This window comes from Triticum dicoccoides, chromosome 5A, assembly GCF_002162155.2.
Source record: "Triticum dicoccoides isolate Atlit2015 ecotype Zavitan chromosome 5A, WEW_v2.0, whole genome shotgun sequence".
Lineage (NCBI taxonomy): Eukaryota > Viridiplantae > Streptophyta > Magnoliopsida > Poales > Poaceae > Triticum > Triticum dicoccoides.
Window position 1 is genome coordinate 62,467,264 of NC_041388.1, and position 7,100 is coordinate 62,474,363.

Below are 7,100 nucleotides of genomic sequence, written 5' to 3' on the forward strand. Positions count from 1 at the left end.
GGGGGGGGGATGAATAGGCGCTTTAAAATAATTACGATTTAAGCTTGAACAAGTACGAAATAAACCTAACGGTTAATTTGCCAAGCACAAAATAATTACGGTGACAACCCTTGGGGGCGGTCACCGGTACCCGTCAAATTGCTCGGGGCGATCCTCACAACCTAATTGGAGACCCCGACGCTTGCGCGGAGCTTTACACCACAATGATTGAGCTCCAAACACCACCAACCGTCTAGGGCGCCCAAGCACCCAAGAGAAACAAGCTCAAGGGTACCAAGCACCCAAGAGTAATAAACTTCTCAACTTGTAACTTCCACGTATCACGTGGAGAACTTAAACCGATGCACCAAATGCAATGGCAAGGGCACACGGAGTGTCCAAGTCCTTCTCTCTCAAATCCCACCGAAACAACTAATGCTAGGGAGGAAAATGAGAGGAAGAACAAGAAGGAGAACACCAAGAACTCCAAGATCTAGATCCAAGGGGTTCCTCTCACAAAGAGGAGAAAGTGATTGGTGGAAATGTGGATCTAGATCTCCTCTCTCTTTTCCCTCAAAAAGTAGTAAGAATCCATGAAGGGATTGAGAGTTAGCAAGCTCAAAGAAGGTCAACAATGGGGGCAAAAACGAGCTCAAGAGATCAGGTTCAATGGGGAAGAAGACCCCCTTTTATAGGTGGGGGAAAATCTAACCGTTATGCTCACAGCCCGCACAGAGCGGTACTACCGCTCCAAGGAGCGGTACTACCGCTAGGGCGGTAGTACCCCTTTGAAAACAACAGCGAGGAGGCAAAAGGCCAGTAGAACCAACGGAGCGGTACTACCGCTCGTCCTCACGGTACTACCGCAAAGGGTAGCGGTACTACTGCTAGCGAGCGGTACTAAAAAAAATACATCCGGGCCTACCACCGCAGGACTTGGGACGAGTTTTTGGTCCGGAGCGGTACTACCGCTGTAGGAGCCGTGGTAGTACCGCTATGGAACGGTATTAAAAAATTACATCCGCTCCAATTCGCGGTAGTACCGCTGCAGCCTTTTCAGAACACCAAAACTGCCACAACTTTTGCAAACGGACTCCTAATTTGATGAAACCAAGTTTGTTGGAAAGCTAGCGACAAGGGCTAACACAATATTGAAAGAAATATCAATAAGAAGCAAATTAGAAAAGTCCCAAAAGAAAATGTGAGAACCCTTCCTCGGATAAGACCGGTAAAACCTCCAACACTGAAAACATCATAGAAGGCGCATGCAAACTCCGTTTTCGATGAACTCAATCTTTGTCATCAAGATGACCATAATCTCTAAGACTCACAAAGAGAACCAAACAAGAATCAAGAAACATGATGCAAGGATGCAATGGTTTGAGCTCTCGACGAATGATACGATCAAGCTACTCACTTGAGAGCCCCCCTTGATAGTACGGCTATCGATCCTATAACCCGGTCTCCCAACTACCACCATGAGACCGGTAAAATAGAAAATCTATCAAGGGCAAACCTTTGCCTTGCACACGATTGACTTGAGCTAGATGATGACGATCTTGTCCTCCTCAAGATGGACCACCTTTCTTGATTGCGTTGGGTTGATGGAGACTAGGTGATTGCTCCCCCATACTCCACTATGGGTGAGCCACTCTTCGTCACATCTTCACAAGTCCATTGACACCACAATGGATGGCAAGCTTCAAGCACTTGATCTCTTCGTGATTCTCCACTTGAACTTGCACACGTCAATCTTGATGACGATCACCACTTGATGTCATCCTTCCCATGGGTTGTATGATATCATCCTCTTGATGCAAGCCCATGGACACGTACCTAACCCCACATAGACTCTAACATAGACCATGGGTTAGTACACAAAGTGCAATGGACAATGCTTACCATACCATGGGATCACTTGATCCCTCTCGGTACATCTTCTACTCTTTGTGAGTTGATCAACTTGATTCACTCTTGACTTAGTCTTGATCAACCTTGAATCTTTCCAACTCTCTTCGTTTGGATGATGTCTGGAAGGTAAACATGAATGATCACACAATCTTCTTCTTCAAGACATGCTTGCAATAAGCTCAACACTCACATGACCAATCTTTGAATAATTCCTTAATAGCACCTTGGTCAACCCATAAACTCCTTGAAACCAACACATGGACTTCAAGAAATGCCTATGGAAAAATCCTTCAAATATTACTCAATGCAACCATTAGTCCATAGAGAATGTCATCAATTACCAAAACCACACATGGGGGCACCGCATGTCCTTTCAATCTCCCCCATTTTGGTAATTGATGACACTTTCAAGAGAGTTTATATAAGGAATTATTCATCACCATGCAATGCAACAACCAATAATGCATGCGTAGGAGATGCGTATGCTTAGGAACATACCAAAGCCAGAAGAGACAACTCTCTAAACTTCTCCACAAAACTCTCTTAAACTTCTCCCCCATTGGCATCGATTGACAAAATGGGCTAAAAGCTTAGAAGGCCAATATAAAATGTGTTCCTCCATAAATTGTGTATTTCTCAACAAGAGAGTGGAATGCAATACACATATCAACCGATAAATACTTGGAGGAAGACAAACTATATTGAGGCCCAAAGATTGCAAAAGGAATATATGCCACAAAGACATAATCAAAGAGAGAAACAAGCTATCAAAAGATACCAATTGAAGCAAGCTATCAAAAGATACCAATTGAACCAACTAGGCCAATGATCCTACGAGCCACATGAATAAAGGATATTATGATAAGAGCGGAGCAGTGTTCTAAAGAAACTGGAGAAGCTCCCCATGATTTTTGCACATCAAGAATTTTTGTATTTGGATACAAAGTGCACAAAATAGGATCATAGCTCCCCCAAAATCAATAGAAACTTACAAAAAGTGCAAGAGAGCATATAGGAAACTAAGCCTGGTACTTGCAACAAACACATGGTTGAGCAACAAGTAAGAGATGCAACTTAAGAGTGGGCTCAACCAAAAATATGTGTGTGAGTCAAGGCAATGCACTTGAGAAGACTAATGTACAGAAGAGCATTAAGCATCAATAAAGTCTTCAAAGAATGAGACACATGGTGCAAGGCCTATCATTCCCACACACAACTAGCAAATGGGTTCACAAGCTTACTAATAAGCATATAGAGAACCTATGCTTGTGACAACCCGCTGTGAAGATAGAAGATGAAAGGCGCATCAAGACGAGAGATGCCAATTAAGATGGCAAAAACCTCGTAAAGATAAGCAAGAGGAAAATAATCTTCACCACACAAGAGCGCATTAAGATGCAACGATAGAAGACACACACTCAAGGCAAAAGCTTTCACGGAGCCACCAAAGAAATAACATAAGAAAGACAAGGTGGACGTGAAAGAAAGGATATCATCTAGATATGCAACTTCTCTCAAGTGTATAAGATTCTAGGTGGACGAAATCATGATGATATATATATATCTACAAAGAAGGATGTACACCCGAAATAGTTACAACACGAAGGAACAAGATATCCAAAAGGAAGTCATACATATACCAATAAGATATTTGCTTGAGAGCATAGCACATGGCTAGATATGGTCTTATCGTATATAAATGAATTCCAACCACACGAACATCAAAGACATCACAACTAGCAACAAGACATCATTGTTGGGATGCTTTGAGAAAGGAAACAAGTATCACAAGAAAGAATGGATAACATGCCATGATACAACCTACACAAGGTTGATGCAAGAAATGTGTGCATGAAGTATATGAAGATACTTGTTACCGAGATAACATTGGAAGGATGTAGTAGATACCAATTGAAGGTACAAAGTAGTTCATTGATCATCCTAGCTTGACTCCAATAAGCACATGGTGACAACACCTTCCTTGTGAGTGAGCCGAGCATCCAATGCATCTCCACTTGTTCCTAGAACAACAACACAAACAAAATGGTACCAAAACTCATTGGGACCAAAGAGTTAGAGAACCAACAACACATAGGACAAACTCCACATAAATATGTGCATATAGATATGAAAATGAACTTCATGCACATCTCATCCAATTTGAGACTTGGTGGAGTTCCCCCTATATATTGGGTCAAAGAAAGAAAACATGCCAAAGAAACTACAAGAAGTAAATACGCATGCTCAAGACTTTCAAGAACTGAGACCAAAAGACAAAGAAATACCAAGCGAAGAAAAGATACCAAATGAATAAATCATCACTTGGAGGATATCCAAAAAGATACATCAAGGAATGAGATATCCATTGATACACTCAAAAAGAAAGATGTCAAACTCCCAAAAGAGAGGATGGTTCCAAACAAACCAAGTGCTCTACAAAGTTTCATGATGGCACAAAGTACCAAAAAGAAACGGTTTGCATTCCACCAACACACACTTGATAAGGATCACAAGGTGAGCGTTCTAAGAAGAATAGGATAGCTCCCCCAAGCATTGTGCATTATAGAGAATTTGCATTTGAATACAAAAAGCACAAGATGGGATCACCACTTTCACTATATCTATACAAACACTAGACAAGCTCAAGTAAATAACAAGATCCACAAGTGGTATGGAATACAATGGGAGTTGACACAATCCTAGGCAAGAGGTAGATCAAATAAAAGCAAAGGCCAATGTAAAGATGATCAATAATTTCTACCACACATAAGTGAGTACCAATTGTCAAAAGACAAGAAGTATTTGGAAATAATTCCCGGTGGTAGATAGCAAGGATATCCAACATCATCTTCACACCAAACAAAAAGCAAATTGCAACTTGTAGAGCTAACATGCCACCTAGGAACAAGATAATTTACAATATCAATTCTAGGTGATAATATCTCAAATGTACACATTTTCTAGGCTAGTAATATGCATATAGAATATTACTCCCCCATAATGTGATACCAATTGAAGATAAACAAGAGGCAAAAAAAACCGATCCAACAAGAGATAATTAATGGACAATTTAGAATTTGAATTTCTCATGAGAAGACATACCACATAGCGACTAGATAATCTTGAAATATCAATACTAGATGGTATTACTCATGTACACACATATATAGGATTGTGAGGTGCACAAAGCACATCACTCCCCCATAATGGGATATTCCATTAATCTCTCACAAGAGCCAACTAAGAAATGAACAAGATGCAAAAGGCTCAATGCATGACACACACATACATGATGTGCAAACCAACACACACATACTTGATTGCTCAAGATAATCAAGTTGGAAGCACAACATATACAAAAACATGCAAGGAACAAAACCAAACATGCAAAGGGGTAAGTAACTATCAATGTAAACACTTTAAGCACGAGTTACCACATGGAGGAACATTGGATAAAAGATAGAAACTTGATAATCCGAATGACTTGGCTTGAGACAATTAGAATGATGAAGTCCCCTTAATTCTTCATAAAGTAGCCAAGTCTCCAATGCCCTCCAACAACACCTATTGATCAAGTTTGAGCTAGTTGGTCCCCAACCAAGTTGGGTCCTAAGAGGTTAGTCACAATAGGCTTGGCTACCCAAATGGTTCTTTGCTTAAAACCACTTTGAGTACCAACAAACTTGGAAACCACATTGCCAACCTTATCCTTCCCAAGAGAATAGACATCATCAATAATAATTGGGTTGGATAAGTTACCACTAGTGCATGAAGAAGCGAGGTGACCTTTCTCACGACATAGGTAGCAACGTCTACTCTTCACTTTCTTCTCACTTGATTTCTCAACTTGAGAAGCATTAGCTTGAGTCTTCTTGGGAAGAGGCCTTTCTTCAACTTGAGGTTGAGCATGAGAATGCACTTGTAGCCGCTTCCCTTGTTGCTTGTCACTAATGGCCTTCTTCTTCAATGGGCAAGATCTAACATGAATCCCTTCAATTTTGCACTTGAAGCAAATAATCTTGGCTGAACTCTTGACTTGTTTTTGGCCCATCTTGTTGTTGCTCTTGGACTTCTTCTTCTTATTGGAGTTGAATCCAAGTCCACCTTTGTCATTGGGGGATTTTTGTACACTCAAGATATTGTTGAGTGTGGCATTCCCTTCATGACACTCTTCCAAATCTTTCTTCAAAGAAGTGACTTGGGCCTTGAGCTCTTTGATTTCCTCTACATGGTTAGTATCAACACAAGCACTAGAGGAAGTATAAGCTTCATACTTAGAGCAACAAGGCAAGGAAAGCAATTCATCACAAGATGTACCAATGTTATGCATGGATGAATCGCGAGGACTAGCACAAGGCAATATAGCATTTTGAATAAAAGTAGTGCTAGTATCCACATGGGGCTCACTAGATGTTACCTTAGCAAGCATGGCCTCATGAGCTAACTTTAGCACATGATGGGATACTAGAAGATCATCATGAGAGCTTGTGAGCTTTACATGATTTTCTTCCAACATCCCATAATTGCTAGATAGCAACTCAAGTTGAGCCCTTAGCTCAACATTATCCTTCAATATGGATGCTTCACAAGAGATAGAGTTAGTAGCACAAGCATCATCATTAGCAACAAGAGGAGAAGACAACTTGGCAAGCTCTTTTGAATATGAAGCCTTAAGTTGAGAATGAGACTCGGTGAGTTTGATGAGCTCACTCTTAATGACCCTTGAGCCATTTTCGAGGTGCTCAAAGTCCTCAAGGAGTTTAGCATGCGCAACTTCAAGCTCCTCATTTTTAGTTTCAAAATCATTGGCCACCTCAAGAGCTCTATCACGAGATTCCCTCACTCTTGATAATTCTAGAGCAAAAGTCTCCTCAAGAGATTCCTTGGTGGTTTGTTCAAGTTCAAGAGCTTAGAGAGGTCCGCAATCTCATTAGCGTAATCACGCTCATGACCTTGCATTTTCTCAATGGTGACCTCATGCTCCTCGAGATGAGATTCCAACTCCTTAATATATTTCTTTCCCTCAATGGCAATGGTCATAATTTCCGTGAAGTTGGAACGAGCAATTTTATTTTTATGAAGAGCTTTAAAAACCATTTCCCCCTTCATTTTTAAGGAGGCAACATTATCATTCTCTTCATCATAATCAACATCATCATCATTCTTGCCATCATCAATATTATCACAAGATATATTGGGATTCAAAGTGG